General features: G+C 39.2%; 1 long non-coding RNA gene across 1 annotated transcript in view; it reads right to left on the bottom strand.

Annotated features, from left to right (window-relative positions):
• LOC116575080 overlaps positions 1-16,701 on the bottom strand; it is a 77,493-nt gene extending 60,792 nt beyond the window's left edge. Inside the window, exon 1 of the long non-coding RNA XR_004279596.1 lies at positions 15,574-16,701. This is a non-coding gene — a long non-coding RNA (uncharacterized LOC116575080). The remainder of the gene's footprint in view (positions 1-15,573) is intronic.
• Positions 16,702-17,598: the final 897 nt, after the last annotated feature.

Below are 17,598 nucleotides of genomic sequence, written 5' to 3'. Positions count from 1 at the left end.
GACAGCAGTTATTGCTACTCTGGATCTCTGAACAAATTAATCTTAGTCACATGAACCCCCTGAATTTCCCTATCTCTTCTACTTCTTTCCTTGTCTTCCTCTAGCTGGTCAAGGCCCTATACCACTAGAAAGAGAAAACAGTTTCTAAAGCGAGTATTTGATAACTTTAACCAAAAAGTCACCACCACCATCAACTTTAAAATCAATAATAACAGTTTAAAACAATCCTCACTATTTTGTTTCTAATTGGCTTCGGTTTCCCAAGCATCTATCAAGTTCAATAAATGGGCAATATAAATAAACAATGTGGGTATTTTGCAAGACACTTGCACACTTATCTCCCCTCCCCGTAGCCTTTTCCCTGTCAACTCATAAACTTTGTATGAGCTGTGTGACTCAGCATACCTGTGACAATAACTATATGGCCCTTTATAGATATCAACAGGATGTTTGATTTAGGTTAGCCATGAATAAATACTGATATCACTAATCCTAAACATCACAAGTAAGATAAAAATAAATATTCTGACCTTGCGGTGAGTGAGTAATTGGACATGAATTACATTTGTCTTTTTGATAATGATGCAAAGCAGAATGGCAGAGTGAGGGGACATCCTGTATTTATGTGCTTCCACGACAATGGGTAATTAAGTGGAGTTGAATAGTTTAAGGTCAAACTGTAGTTCTGCCCCTTGATTTGCTGCTTTCAGGAGAATAGCTAAGACCAAAGGGGTAAACAGCGATGCCCTCCAATGGCCAGGATGTTTAGGAACATATATTTTAGATTAGGGAGAAAAACTGCTCTTGGATTCCTGTTCTGTCTAGTCTACTGGTTTGTCTGGGCTCAGATGAGATGAAATATGAACATGTCATACAGTAGGAGTCACATATGGTAGGAATTAATAGTATTGCTTCCCTATGGGTCAGTGAAATTTCTGATTCAATTTCTTTAGGTAAATGATTCCTAACCCTTTAAAAGTGGTCATGAGCTTGGGGCGCCTGGGTGGCTCAGTGGGTTAAAGCCTCTGCCTTCAGCTCAGGTCATGATCCCAGAGTCTTGGGATCAAGCCCCGCATCAGGCAGAGAGCCTACGTCCCCCTCTCTCTCTGCCTGCCTCTCTGCCTACTTGTGATCTCTGTCTGTCAAATAAATAAATAAAATCTTTAAAAAAAAGTGGTCATGCGCCTTTTTGAAAATATGATGAAGACTATGGGCCTTCTTCCTAGTGGAAAAACACACATAAGTACACCACTCATGCACATCCATGCACATGTAATTTCACATACACACACACACACACACACACACACACATCCCATACATAGTACACACTCCACATATACCACACATGCACATGCAACCGCACATACACACCATACATATCACACACCCCACATATACCACACATGCACATGCATGCACATACAATCACACGCATACCCCCACATACACACATCACACACCCCAAATATACCATATGTGCACATACATGTGCATGAAATCACATATATACCATCCAATGCATACACACATTACACACACCAAATATGCATATGCACTTATACACACTCTTATATAACATTCCAGAAGGTTCTTAGAACTTCAGCAAGCTTAACCTTCCCAGGAGTCCCTAAAAACTAGAAAAAGAACTCCATCCAAGGTGTTTTGGGGGCAAAAGCTTTAGATCCAATATCCTTTATGAAAAGTGTCAGTATTTCTTAGTCTCTTCCTATTTAAAAAACAAAGCAGAATAAAGTCTGCTAGATTGCCCAAAGTCAGGGCTGGCTCACAGGCTTGGGACCTGTGCAGCCATACCAGGAGAGTGTTGGCACTTATTAGGACCCACATCTGGCCTTATGCTTTCCTGCCCCTGACATGATGTTTTGAAGAGAAGGTCTACATTTTCATTCGGCCCGGGACCTCACATTTAGGGAGTCTGTCCTGCCCAGGGTTACCATTACTCATCCTGCGGGTTGTCGAGCAGAGATTCAATCTCTCCCCACCTCCACCATCCTGACCCAGCTTTCTCCAGCATATTCATTCCTCTTTCCCTCTATTTCCCTCTGTCACACTCATCCTCTTTTTACAGAGAAATTGTATACATTTGTTGTTTGATTCTCTAATGAGCTCCATGAGAGCAGGGCTTCGATTTCTGCTGTGCATCATGCCTAGTACAGTGCCTGGCACATGGCCAGTCCTTCATAGATATGTGTTAAATAAATGAATAAATTCAAGCCAGGAACCCTGAGAGCAAAACATACTTAACATTTAGTCAGTTAACACAATGAGCTGCCATCCTATCAGCCCTAATTACAACACCACCCTGTGCACTAAGAAAATTCAGAATTCTCCAAGGGTCAGCAGATACACATGACTCTCTTGAAAGAAGGACCTGTGCGTTTGACTGGAAGAAAAATAAGAGGGACTTTTCATGAAAGCAAGCTTAAATTTGTTGTCACACTAGATTATTAGAATAGTTGAGAGAAAAAAAAAAAGAACACTTCTTAAATACCTACTTTGTGCTAGGAGATAGGTACTTTCAAGTATTTTATTTCATTATACCTCAGCACACTTATGTATGCTTTATTTTCTCCATCTTATGGAAAAGGCTCAGAGGTGATCCCTCCCTCACCCCAGCTTCCTTAGCCAAGGGATAACATAAAAATTAGCCATCACCAAAGGATCATGGGTACAGCATATCGACTTTTATAACTTAGAGAGCTCACGTATTCCTGGAAATAAAATAAAGCATTAGTTTGGGAGATAGTTTTCCTCCTTATATTTTGCTGGGTTTTGTTTTCTTTGGTAAGAGTTAAGGAAAGGGGGTCAGGAGGCAATACGGTGTCAGTTGTTCATTTCCTCCTGCATTCATTTACTCAAGATTTATGGTGCCAGGTTCTGTGCAGGCTGCTTGTGGGGGATACAAAGGTGAATCAGACACTGTCTTGTTCTCAAGAAGGTCACTGCTTCCTGTTGGCAACAAAACATTCAGTCATTCCATAAACATCCCCTTAGCACCTACGCTGTGTCTGACAAATGGAACATCACCCTCTTCCTCATGGAGGTCCCAGGCTGGGAGGGAGGCCCTTGACTTCTAAATAATGTAATAATCAAAATGCAGAAGCTATTGTAAGTGGTGTGAGAAGAACAAAGGTATATCTTGGTCCCAGCTGTATTCTCAGTGCCTAGAGCAGTTCTGACACATACTAGGTGGTCAATAAATATTTGTTAGGAGACTGAAGTGCTCCAGTGCCGCCATATGTAAAGGACTATGGGCCTGGTGTGGCGGGATATCGTATTTGAGAGAGAGAGGTGATATCACACAGGTGATATTTGAGCTTTTCTTAATTAAGAATGTTTTCAAGGAAAGGACATTTGAGAAGAAAAAAAATAAATAAAAGATCCTGATTAGTCAAAGACTAGCTATGCTAAAATGTGCATGGGAATAGTTGAGTTTGGTAGGGGTTTGCGTTCCCAAAACAGATGGGGGAGTCAAGAAGCCAAGGACGGTGGGGCAAGGGCATGTTGTGAAGACCTTTATGCCTGGCTGGAATGGAAAGACACTCTAAGACTTAAAGAGCAATTGTTTTGACCAGAAGTAAGTCAGTGGCATTGCGGATAAAAGAGAATGGAGCAACAGAGTTATAAGAATGTGGAATCATATTTACTACTCAAACTAGCCATTATTATCAAGATATTATTAAGAAAAGTGTTATTACTCCTGCTTCACAGATGAAGAAATAGAGGCTTATAGAGGTTAAATGGCTTTTCCTTGGTCATAATCAGTTTCATATAAAATTCTAGGCTAATGTACCTGACCCTAGCCAGTATCTGGGAAAAAATGCAGAAGATATTTGGGTAGAAGAAGCTTATTAAGTAGACCCAGGGTTGCAAGTATAACACCCAGTGAGCTTGATCCAGTCAATGCACTGGAAACTTCTTGGCTTGGTATGCTGTTGAAAGATTTTGAATTTGCCTGCCTTCACCACAGACCTCACTACTCTATATTGCCCGCAATGCCTCTTCACATATTCACGTGAACTGTCTGCCTCAGGGAAGGCAACTAATCAAGAGTGGCTGAATGGGGGAATCTTTAAAAAGGCAGAGCTCATTACAACCCATTTTGAGACAATAAGAAAATATTGGTAAAGATAAAGTTTGGAGTTGAGATAGAAAACCAAAAAAAGCACAAAAAGAGTTAATTTGGAATTGACATTTGGGACCTTTCGTGGGGAAACAGGAAACCAGGGGATTTGTATTCAGTCCAGATGTGAGATGGGCAGGAAGAGGGAAGGAACATTCAGAAAGATAATAGGTTCCATTCTCTGCCCTCCCCTCTGCCTGGAGCAGAAGAGGGGGTAGATTTAGAGAGTGCAGGAAAGGAGGAAGAGGGAGGCCCCTGATCTCAGCATTTCCTTCTGGTAGAGTCATCTACGTGAGTAAAGGATGAGAAAGGCTAGTGATCCGAGTACCATATTTGTACAGTTCTTCACTTCATATTCTGGCTTTTAGAAAATTAACTATGATTTACAAAGTGGTAATATTCAGTGTTGGTATGGTTGTGGAGAACAATTTCACACAGTTCTGGGAGTAAATTTTTGAAGCCTTTTGAGATTAAAAAAAAAAATTGGCAATATTTTTTAAGAGTATTTAAAAAATTCCACTCCCAGGAATCTGTCCTATGGAAACAACCTGAAAGCCAGACAAAAATCTAATATACACATGGATGTTTATCAAGGTGTATAAAACCAGCAGAAAACTGTAAAACATCTAGGTATCTACTGTCATGCAAATTTTAGTTTATTCATAAAATGATTAATGTACAACAGGTTAGTGCATCTTCAATAAGGATGTTCAATAACCTGAGAAAGTATTGTTATAATAACATCAAGTGAAAACAGCAGGATGCACAGTTGTATCCATGATGTGGTATGCATAGAAAATGTCCAAATTTTATATGTCACGTGTTGGGAAACTATGTCCCATGGGCCAAATCTATTTGGCCCCAAATCTATTCTGCTCCCTGTTTTTGTAAATAACCAAAACCCAGACACTCATTCTGCATGTATTGTTGATAGCTGTTTTTGTGCTATGATGGCAGAATTGAGTTGTTGTGATAAAGACCATCACTCCTCAATGCCTCAGTATTTATCTTCTGGTTCTTAGAGAGTTTGCGGACTCTTGCTGGATGCTGAAATGTTAATAATGATTTTTATAATTACAGCATTGTGTTTTTGAAGAAGCTCTGTTATATTTATCTTTTATTTTTGTAATAGACATGTATTATTTTTATAACATGTAAAAAAAAAGAGTATTTAAAAATATCTGGCTACCAAAAAGAACAGAACATTCGATATGATCTTCCTCAGTTCCGAATTCAGCTATGCAAAGTGAGGCAGTTTTGCTTACGTTGCTCTGAGTATTAGGAAGTCCCACAGCGAATCCCCAGGGGGGATGACCTGTTCCACATTTGTAGGACATTCTTCAAAGGTGTCTGTGCAGAGGGAAAATCTCATGTTTTCCATAGCTATAGATTTGGCTACAATGCTGATTTTACATTGAGGAGGTTTGTGTGATAATGGAGAGAATCATTTCCCACAGGGACTGCCTTTTGGAGGAGAAGAGGATGCCTAAACACCTCTGGGCCCCAGTTGCCTGGTCTTCAAAACCAGCATTATAACCTGTCACCTGTTATTCATCAAAGGGCTGACTCAGATAGGTTCTTGACCTTCTGTCTGGCTCTCAACTCTGCATTTGATGTAGCTGCATATGATGTAGCCATAGTATTTGCTCAGCCTTCAGCACTGGTGATCTTGCTCACTTGACATCCAGGATTAGTGGGATGTAGAGATGGCAGTCAGTATGGGGAGAAAAGACTCTCTCTCTTCCAGGAACCACTCACATATCATGTGATGCTACCTGGTGACCTCTGAGAAACAGAACACCAAGCGGAATGGTACCCTTTGCTTCTTCCGTCTCCCCAACCCATGTTCCCTCCAGTGGCTTTGACATTGTAGGTTAAATGCCCTGCAATGCATGTCATTCCATGTATTGTTCGAAGAAATATGATGTCTGTGGGAAAGGAACACAATTCTGTTTGCTATGCTTCAGCCACCCAAGAAAATGTACTAAAATAGCTAAAAAGGCAGTTCACCGGAAGAAAAATTCAAATAGATATTTTTCTTTTAGTTCATAGTTCTGGTTTCTGTTTTTAATGGGGTTTTCATGGGGGAAAACATTCAACCTGAGAGCTGGACATTTTGAGACAGCAGAGGTGAGGACACCCACATATCTTTCATTGTTGCCACAATTTCCCAGCCTAGTTCATGTACCATGCCTCATGGGCAGAGACTTTTTTCAAAATGTCATGTGGGTGATGTGGGACAAAGGGCGAGCATTTTTAGTTCTAAGAAGAATACATTCTGAGGATTTACCAAACAGTATGGTGACTGTAGTTAATAATGTGTACGCTTGAAAGTTGGTGAGAGTGAGTCTTAGGCATTCTCACCAAAGAAAAAGGAGGTACCTATGTAAACTCTGTGAAGTGATGGGTGTGTTAATTATCTTCATCTTGGTAATCATTTTACAATGATTCAAATCATCAGGCTGTCTACTTTAAAAAAGATGAAACAGACAAACCAACCAACAAAAATCCCCAAATTGTCACGTGCAGATTATTCCTTTGTAAGTACAGAATATAGCCAATGAGAAAGTTGACAACTAGATAACCTGCATGGAGAAAAGGAAAAGGTAATATATCTTAAATATCCCTCTTGTTGGATTGCGTAAAGTGTCTTCCTCCAAATAAATATGTTTGCTGGGAGACTTCCCATCCATAGCTCTGTATGCCTAGGATTTGTTTCCCAAGATCCCGTGGCAATGGGAACAGGAAGACCATATCTTCCATCCCATTCCACAGGTATGACAAGCTGTTGAAGGTATCTCATTTCTGGCTAAATGTGGACAGTTGGAAAAGGCTACCTATCTTCCTTCCGCCCTTTATTTACTGCCCAGGAATTTACACATCCTTATCCTTTGTTCCATCTTAAGCACTGAAGATCTGTTCCTCTTGCGGAAAACAGGTTGCACTGACTTTAAGCACAGTTTCTGAGGTCACACCTGAGCCACACAACAAAATTTGCCTTATGACCTTGAAGCACTGATCTGATACAAGTAATTAGCACAATCATCCAACTTACTCACTTTTTCAACTCTAAATAACCCAGCTCTCAAATCCAAACCATGCACCAAGACTGGGTTTTCCTTTGGCATTGAGAAGGTGGTCATTCAAGTTTCACTGAGAAAGTTTAGACTCTGTTAACCTCATTGCCACCCATGTCCCTTCACCACCACTCAACTCCACTGGGAGGAGAAAGACTTGCACCAATGACCTTGGCATCGCAATACAGAATATAATAGGAAATTTTATAATTCTGAGATGTTTAGTAAATTCTCTCTTCCTCCTAGAATGCCTTCACTTCTCTTCCTTAACTGCATGCTTCCATTTATTTTCAAGACCCAGATGGAATGATCCTGCACCAGGAAATTCTCCCTGAACTGATGTAGCCATTATATGGACCTGGGCCACTTCATTCATTTCTCTTCTAGTACAGAAGTGACTTGCAATTCGAGAGTCAGACTGAATTTGAATCTCTCATCAGGAACGTGACTGTTCTAAACAAGTTATGGAACCATTTTACCCCTAGTTCCTCATCTTGAAAACAGGTCTAATGAGAGTACCTACCACATAGAGCTGTGGTGGGAACTAAATGAGACAAAGGGCCTCAAAGCCTCTGCTTGGTGTTTACAACAGAGGAAGAACTTGGTGCAGCTTGTCAGTTACAATAAAGCAGTCACTGTATTGGTAAGCTTCAGAAGCAAAAAGATTCTGTCCCGTGTGTCCCTGAGCCTTGAGCTCCTAAACAAGCCTGACAACTACTTACTGGGGAAAGCATATGTGAGGCTTATGAAATGCGGTCAGTTAAGGAAATTGTAAATGGATGCCTAAACAAGGAGAAAACTGTACAGTAATAATGGCAAATAGTTCAAGCAAGATAGTGAATGACTTTTGGAATCCAAAGTGTAGGGCTTGGGGTGGGAAAGAGGATGTGTGCAGCTTACTCTGCTAAATTTAGCTAAATCATCTTGAAAAATGCTGAATATTTTGGGTACTCACCTGGATTGCCACCAGTCTTCTGTCCTGTGGTAAGGCTCACTGGAACACTGTGGGATTCAATCATTAGTTCTATGTTCTGCTGTGTATTTTATTTCAACAAAATTCTAAGTGTCTGATATTGTACTTTTTTCCTGTATAAATAAATCCTATTAGTACTAGCATCTGACTATGCATATACTGGAGTAGGAATATGAACCTGGATATGCCTGATTTGCAAGAAGTCTCTATTTTCCCCACCTGATGGGCTGGTCAGATCACAGCAATCAACTTCAGTGCCAAGCCCATTGGAGGAGCACCCCCTGTTGGTCAATTAAGGGATTTGTGTATGTGAGAGATCGGAAGGTACAGATTGAGGGAAGGCTTGGAGCCAGGGAGGGCAGGCAGTAAAGAAGATCCACCTCTGTGAGCGTGAGCTGCCTCCGTCTGTCTTGCTGCCTACAGCCTCTGTCTCCCACACACACAATCTCCTTCCTGCTTTCCCCCTTCTCTTGATTTACCCATAGAATACAAATTAAAGACGTCCCCTCCTAGTACCTCTCTTTCACCACTACCACCAATTACTTTATAACAACACTTCACGGTGTATTTAAAGAATTGTCACCTTTTTATATATCCAATCATTTAACAAATATTTTAAGGGATGTATCATGTGCCAAGCACTGTATTAAATACAAGATAGACAAAGATGAACGAACCAGGAATGTTCCTTATTTCCACAGAGTTTAAAGACTATAAGCTATAAGCTTATGTTCATGTACTGCACAACCACCACTTTTGGTACCATTATTATACCCACTTGACAGATGAGGAAACTGAGATTGGTTAGTGAAAGGAAGAGGAGCTGGAATTCAGGGTTATGGGTTTCTCCTGTACTATGCCCTGGTCCCCACGAGAACACTAGAAGATAGGGCATGGAAAAACAAAACAAAAAAAAGGCAAAAGATAAGGGAGAATATATTAGGTATGAATCCATTAGTTTCCTCTTAAAATTATTTATGAAAGATGGAGAAAGGGGTAGTGGATGGAAAGGAAAATGAGTTCATGCTCTAAACACCAGGTTTCCCAACTCCATCCCCTTCTTGTTTAAATGCCTGGTCATTTATTGGACACCTCTCAAACTCTAGGAAACGCTCTAAAATTCCAAGCTAGGAGGGGTTTCCTTTGCAAGTCTGGCTATTGTAACTTTACGAGAAACGGGTCAATACTTCCTTTTACCAGTTACAAAGCACAGTTTTCTGAATGAATTTTGTATTCAGTAAACACTTAACCCTTCACCTTTCTGACTCATGTTTTTAATGTTATTACTCAGCTTTTAGAATAAAATAAAGCCTGGGGCAGCTTTTTTGTACACCCCCGCACACTCCTACACACATACTCACACATATAAACACAGATCACACATATCTACATGATTACATGCAACCACTAGGAAACACCTACGTACATGAACATACATGTTTACAAAATAAAATACATACCTATGCACATTCAGTATACATGTAAATACCCTTACACACACGTGTGTGCCTATGTCCATGTGCACACGCAGGCGAGCACACACACTGTTTTGGTGTTGCCTTTGTACTCTCTGTGAGAGGAAGGAAGTAGAAAGACCCAAAATACTCAACTGAACACTGAAGAAACCTACCAGTCCAATGCCTTTGGGGCTGTTTTCTCCTCTAAAAGAAGCGGGATATCATGGCTACCATTGCCTGTTGAACCCTCAGGTCTCATCCCACCCTACTGGTAGGTTGTGGGGAGATAATCCTTGCATCAAATGACTGATATTGTTTTCTTTTTTTTTTTTTCCTTTTATACAAAGTAAAGTCATAAGGATGATTGAATAAGGTAGAACTAAACTCCTATATTGGAATCCCTCATAGGACACACCTCGTTTACAGCCGACACTGAGTAAATATTAGTTACATGGAAGAACAGAGACTGTATTTCATTAGAACAAAACACGATATCTAAGAACACATGGTCTAGCCCCTTCATGTTTCAAGCGAGGGTTCAGAGAGACCCAGAGGGCTACGTGAGCAGCCTGGAGTCCACGCCACTCCCTGTGTGAACTGGACCGACGCCATAATCTTTCTGGTATCCCCTGAACGTGGTGAGTGAAGGCCACTACTACTGGGAAGCTATTTTTGTCTTCTGCTGTAAACTCCTCCTTAGTATTCAAACCGGAAAACAGTAAAGTACATAACATAAAATGAAGTGGGGTTTGGGACAATTATCCAGTGAGCCTTTGTTACAGATAACCAAAGCAGGCAATTCAGGTACAACTTGATTTTGCGATCTTCATTTTGATTGTTAAAATAGCCTACTTAAACCCAAATTTGTCCATGTGGATTTTCTTTACTTCTCTGAGGTTTGACTTACCTTCCCTGAAAGGGAGGGAGAGAAGGAGGGAGGCAGGGTGGGGGAGAGAGCAAGACTGAAAGAGAGATTGAGAGAGAGAAAGGGGGAGGCAGTTTTAGGAAATGTGACATTTAATAACTTACAATTTTTTTTACATTTCAAATTGAAGTATAAAATACATGAATAAGGTGCATAAAATGCTCAAATCTTAAGCATTCAGCTTACGAATTGCTTAAATATATGCTTACCCGTACACACCTTTGTAATCACCACTCTGATCAAAGCAGAAAATATTAACATCACTTTATTTTACTTGTTTCTTTTTTAAGTAGGTTCCAGATCCAGTATGGACCCCAATGTGGGGCTCAAACCCACGACCCTGAGATTAAGACCTGAACTGAGATCAAGAGTTGGATGCTCCACTGACTGGGCCACCCAGGTGCTCCTCCATCACTTTATTTTTATTTATTTATTTGTTTATTTATTTATTTATTTTTATTTGACAGAGAGAGAGATCACAAGTAGGCAGAGAGGCAGGCAGAGAGAGAGGGGGAAGCAGGCTCCCTGCCAACCAAAGAGCCTGATACGGGACTCGATCCAGGACCCTGAGATCATGACCTGAGCTGAAGGCAGAGGCTTTAACCCACTGAGCCAAATAAGTGCTCCATTTGAGTCCCCCTTCCATTACTTTAAAAGCTTGCCTTGTGTTTCTTCTCTACTATATCTCCTGATATAACCACTATTCTGACTTCTATCACTCGAGAGCTGGTCTCCCTGTCCTTGAACTTGACATAAATGTAATCACATTGTATATATTCTTTTGTGTCTGACATCTTTCACTCTGCATAACTGTTGTGAATTTAATCCATGTTCTTGCATCTATCAGCAGTTGGGTTTTATTGCGGAGTAATGTTCCATTGTATGATTAGACTATAATGTATTGATTCATTTTCATGTAATGGGTGTTTGATTTTTTTTCCAGTTTTCAGTTATTATGAATCAAGGTGGTTATGAATATTTTTGTGCATGCCCTTTACTATATTTCGTTTCTCTTGTGTATACATCTAAGAATAGGGTTTCTGGGTTATAGTGTAGGCAAATATTTTCCTCTAGTAGATAGTTCCAATAGTTTCTTAAAAGTAGTTTAGTTTACTCACACTCTAAACTAGCAATATGCAGAGTTCCAGTACTTCCCAAACTTACCAATACTTGGTATTGTTTGTCTTTTTAAAATTAAAGGGATTCTGATAAATATGGGGTGGCAACTCACTGTAGTTTCGATTTGCACTTTCCTGATAAATGATCATTGTAAAATGCCAATACAATTATTTTTTTCTCATGTTTAAAGTGAGTATTTGTCCTTTTGTTGTTAATTTCTAAGGGTTCTTAATGTATTCTAGGTATGAGTCCCCCGTCAGGTGTAAGAGGGTACAGTATTATAAAAACTTTATTTCAGACTGTGGCTTGCCTTTTCACTTTCCTGTGTTCTGTCTAAAAAATCTCTAGTACCCCAAAGTATGAACATACCTTTTCTCTTTTCCTAGAAGTTTTGCCTTCACATTTTGTGTGCATCACATCTATGATTAATTTGGGGGGTAATTAGGTATAGTCAAGGTTTGTTTTTTAACACCTACTTACCCAACAGTTTACTTAGGACATCATTTTCTCTACTCTGAATTGCCTTGGCACTTTGGTCATAAATAAGTAACTATGCTTGTGTGAATGCTCTTCTGTTCATTAGTCTGTCTGTTCTTGCACCAGTACACACTCTGTTAGTAATTGTCCCTTTCTAAAATTTCTCAAAACCTGACAGTTAAATCTTCCAATTTCCTTCTGCAAAATTTCTTTGGCTGTTCTAAGTTCTTTGCAATTCTGTATAAACTTTAGAACAGCTTGCATATTAAAAAAAAAAAATCAGAGATTTTAACCAGGATTGGAATGAATCCGTAGATAACTTTGGAGAAGATTTATATCTTAGAAATACTAAGTCTTCCAAACCATAAGCCCAGTAAGTCTCTCCACGTAGTTAAGTTTTCTTTATTTTCTCTCAGCATTGATTTTCAATTTTCAGTCTGGAGATCTTGGAAAATTTGATTAGAGTTAGTCCTAATAATTTGATATTTTCTGATGCTATTGAAAATGTTACTATTTTTCACATTATCTCCAATTTTCTATTCTTAGTGCATAGAATTATAATCAACTTTTGAATAAAAACTCTATGGCCAATGACTTTGCTATGGGCAATGACTTTGCTCCATCATTAGGTCTGATAGTTTGTAAATTCTTTTGGATTTGCTTTCTACACAATTATATTATCTCTGAATAAGACAGTTTTTCTTCCTCCTTTTTAGTCTGTGTGTCTTTTATTTATTTTTCTTGCCTTATTGCACTAGCCAAGACTTGTATAATATTAACCATAAGTGTTAATAGGAAGAGAGACATAATATATCTATAATTTGAAGGTGAGGAAAATATAGTGTGAAATATAGAAGTTGAGGGGACAAAACCTAATTTCTCTGACCCTATAATTAAACCAAGAGAAATACTGCCTCCGGAACAATTTTGGTGAGGCAGATCTTGTGCTTGTATTAACAAACCCCTATCACTCAGGACTGAGTTAATTATTCTGGTAGGGTTGTGTCCAATGCCCTATGTAACTCCTCGATCTAATCTTGTGAAGACCTGATTGGTCGAGGTTAAACTATCTCAAAATTGATTTTCCTATAACCCTTTACTGCCTATGCAATTTTCATTAATCCCTTCCATCTTTTATTCACTCATTAAGCAGATGTTTATTAAGTTATGTGCCAAGTGCTTTGGAAGATACTGGGAAAGCCATTAAAAAAATAGATACAATCCTGTGTTTTTTGAGCCTACAACTTTGTGGCTTTCAGCTGCAAATAATAAAACACTTGTATTCTTAGATTCAAAAAGCTATCTAATTTTCCAGTATAACTGCATATCTGGATGTATTTAATTTTAAGTTTAATGCAGGAAAAACACATCATTGAGGACCAAAGTTTTTCTACTTATCCTCGGACTGTTGGTTTTTGATCATCTTAAGACCATTGTGGTTCCTGCAGTTCTAAACATGACAACTTCCTACCAAGATTTCAATGAAGAAACAAAGTGAAAGAACAGGTTTTCTCTATTTTTTTTTTTTTTTTAAAGATGTGGAATCTTTCTTAGAAGCTCCTCTGAAGACCTTTTCTACGTATCAGTGGCAGGAACTATACAGCAGGTCACCCTTGTAAAGTGAGTATCTGGAAAAGAAGAGTGGGTTTACTATGGAAAACATAGATCAGCCACGGTGATTCCACTAGAGCTGTGAGTACTGTCACTTCAGAATAAACAGGAATCCTTCAGCAATGAAAAAAGGCAATGGCCAATACATAGGCAATAAGTAGCATCTGCTACCAAGGGAGGTAAGGTTTACCATACTGTATAATCAATTAGTTTAGATTCAGTCATCAATTTCCATAATTCTCTTTTCTAGCACACTGTTCTTTTCTTTCCCAATACTTACCTCTATTTGATTTACTGATTTGAACTCTTATCTGTATATCATTTCTCTACCCACCAGACTATAAACTAAATCCATCAATTCAGAAAGCATGATTGCTTTTTCATCACTAAATGCCCAGGTCCTAACCCAATGCCTGGGGAGTAAATAAGTGCTTAACACACATTTAAAAAAATAATTAATGGGTTATTAATAAATGTATATTTAATAAGTAGTAAGGAATAACTAATAAACAAACCTATAATTAAAAATTGTAGCCCTTTACTATGAAATTGTTACTTGATTAGTTACAGTTGTGTCAATCAATTTCCCCAACTAAATCATTGTTCATAATTCAAACATGGGGGATATTCAAAGGTGTAAAGAGCACTTTGGGATTTAAACAAGAGTTTGAGTCAATTGCTAGAAAAAATTAGGTTAGAGAAAAAACACAATAATGTCAAAACTATTTATTTGGATATATAAGTTTATCTCAACCTTTCTCATATTTCAAACATTTCTGCTCTACTCTGCTATTTTCTCTAAATCTTGTACAGTCCATCCAGGAACAATTATTAAAAAAAAAAAGATTTATTTACTTATTTGAGAAAGAGATAGAGAGAGAAAGAGAGAGGGCAGGGGCAGAAAGGGAGGGAGAAAGAGTCCCAAGCAGACTCCTCACTGGGCACTGAGCCTGATGCAGGGCTGGATCTCATGACCCTGAAATCATGACCTGAGTCAAAATCGAGAGTTGGACACTCAAACAACTGAGCCACCCAGGCACCTCAACAATTCATTTTTTATGCTTCTCCGGATGCTCATTCATTCTTTCATACATTTATTCATTCATAAGATAAATAATGCGGCTACTCTAGGCTAGGCATTGTGCCATTCTGTGACTCACTGGTTTAGGACATTCTCTGCCTTGAACACATTTCTCTACCTGCTAATATGACACATTCTAACACATATTTTAAGACACATTCAAATATCTTCACTTCACTGAGAACTTCCCCTCCCCTGGACAGAATGAGATATTCTCTTTTTCCTCTGTGATCACATAACACTTCTCCTGTATCTCAGTAAGAATTTTTGAAGTTTTGTTAAATTCATTGTTTGCTTTAATAATTTTCTCCTTCACTAGATGTTGACTCCTTCACTGTAGCAGTTTGTAGTAATCAGATCTGTGTATTTAAGTGTCTTGCATAGTCTCTGATATAAATTACACGTGTTTGCTGTAGGCATATTCAGTGAATGAAAAAATGAATACACAAAAGTGTGGATGTTCAGTGACCCATTTTGCAGGTGAGAGAACAGGCTGATAGAGGATCCTAGCGAGCAATAGATCTTGGGCAAAAATCTGGATCCTCAGACTCTTAATACTGGACAGGAACTCAGCTGCCCTCTTCGTATCTCCCTGGTGCTGCTCCTCCCGGCCCTGCCCATGCCACTTTTGAGAAAGGTGTGGTCATCCTGAAATGGGGTAGTTACTTCTTGGTCGAACCAACACTGCGAACACTGGTTTGCCACTCACCTAGAAGAGCATGTGTACACAGCAATCTGCGGATTCATCTTTTCCGTCTTCTGTGGGTGTCTGTTCACAGGCAGCACCTGAACAACAACAGGGCCAACCTAGGGAGCGGAAGAGGGCATTTTCTAGTTCTGAACACAGATAAGCATCACACACTTTTTCCTTCTAACAGTAGTGGCCTCAAAAGTTCCCACTCAGAAGAAGGCAAGGAGGCCCACTACGGTGTGTGAACAGTTAGAGAAAACCTTGCTTTTCTCTTTGGAAATTCACACTTTCATATTTTTAAACAAGTATCTTATGTGCATCACCCTGTTACACACAGCATGTGGCTCATTACAGACCCTTGGTTAAACATTAGCTTCCTCATGGTTCCCTCTAATGCCAGGTTCTAAACTAGAGAAAGCCTCACTTGAATCTGAGATTTGCTTTCAAACTAGCTCATTTCAGACTATAACTACACTATTTAACATTGTAACCATGTTTACTCTGGCTGTAGGTGAAGCATTTTTACTTTCTTTTTTGTAGGAAAAGAAAGTTTTCCTCTTGCCTAGTTCATAGGAATGGAGTCAAAACATGACTTTTTACTCGACACTCATTCAACATTCATTCTCAAGTATTTATTAAATGCCCACTATATACTGCTAAATATGAGTTTTATCATGGGGCAAAACCAGTGTTCTGGATGAAGCTAACTTGGGAGACCCCGTGAGGCCTCTCTGAGAAAATGACATTTAAATTCAGTCTTGGTGGCGACGACATACCCAGAGAATGGCTGAGTTGGGATATAAACCCAGGCCTGTTTGATTCTAACGAACCTGCTCTCCCTCAAACTCTGGTACCAAATCATGAAAGTCAACTTTCATCCCTGCCTATCTGCAATTGGCATGGTATGACACATAGCCCGGTGGGCTCAGATACTTAGGGGAACTGTTAGTAGATTCTGTGTGCTAGACCTAGCCAAAATGTCAAAGCTACATACCCCTCATGTCTGGCCTAGCAAATCTCTTCAACAAAGAGAAGTAGTTATAGGAGTTAAGAGCAATAAATCCGGCAACATCATAAGGACAAAATTTGTTTCCTTAAAATAGAATAACCATTTACCCTGCAAAAGCTTATAAAATCAACAATTGTAAGATAAATGAGAGGCTTTAGTGTTCTAGTTTTGTTTTTGTTTTTGTTTTTTTGGTTTTTTTTGGGTTTTTTTTGTTGTTGTTTTTTTTGTAGATATTGATATCAAGGCTCAAGAGAAGTTATATGCCCCAATTAGGATCACTTAGTCAGGTAATGCAGAATTAGGATAGAAGCAAGTTTTTCTGACTCCTAGTACTGAAAGGAAACCTGGTGTATTGTCAAAGCGTGGGCTGTAGACTCACCTCTGACACTAGATCCAGACTCTGTCCTTTACTGGTTGTGTGGCCACGCCTTTTCAGAGTTTATGAAATTGCCTGTCTCAAAGCAAGTTTTCAAGCCACCCTAGATATTTCCACCTCTCCTTCTTTGACTTAATGCCCCATGTTCATTCATAATTTTCCCAAAGATGTTATATTAATTAATTTTACAAGTAGAATATGTATTATTGTAAGAGAAATCAAAATGGAAATATCAAATCCAAATCAATGTTCTGCCTATACTGACCAATAGCTGATAACTAGAATTTCAGGATAGCCTGAAAAGTTTGCCTATCCCCCAAAACCAATGTCACGAGATTTGACTCTGACAGCCAGCTCAGGCAGTGATGAGGCAAATACAGAGAGCAGGCAAATACGGAAAGCAGAGGGAGACAGGGCAGGGTTCACAAAACTCACCAGTGCCTTCTTTGTCACTAAACATTTGACTGGCAAGGTAGAAATGGTTAATACAAACGAATAAATGGCTGAGATTTTGGTATTTCTAAAGGAGGGGAGCACTAATGTCTTTCCAGGAAAGACAGTTCCTCGTGGCATAATGGTTCTACTGGCCAAAAGATGTTTACCCTCTCTACCCCTCACAGAGAATGGTAGTACTCCAGTCATTAGAATGGGCTAAGAC

The sequence above is a fragment of the Mustela erminea genome, chromosome 16, assembly GCF_009829155.1.
Source record: "Mustela erminea isolate mMusErm1 chromosome 16, mMusErm1.Pri, whole genome shotgun sequence".
NCBI lineage: Eukaryota > Metazoa > Chordata > Mammalia > Carnivora > Mustelidae > Mustela > Mustela erminea.
Note: the sequence above shows the minus strand (reverse complement) of the source record. Positions and strands in the feature narration are given on the sequence as shown.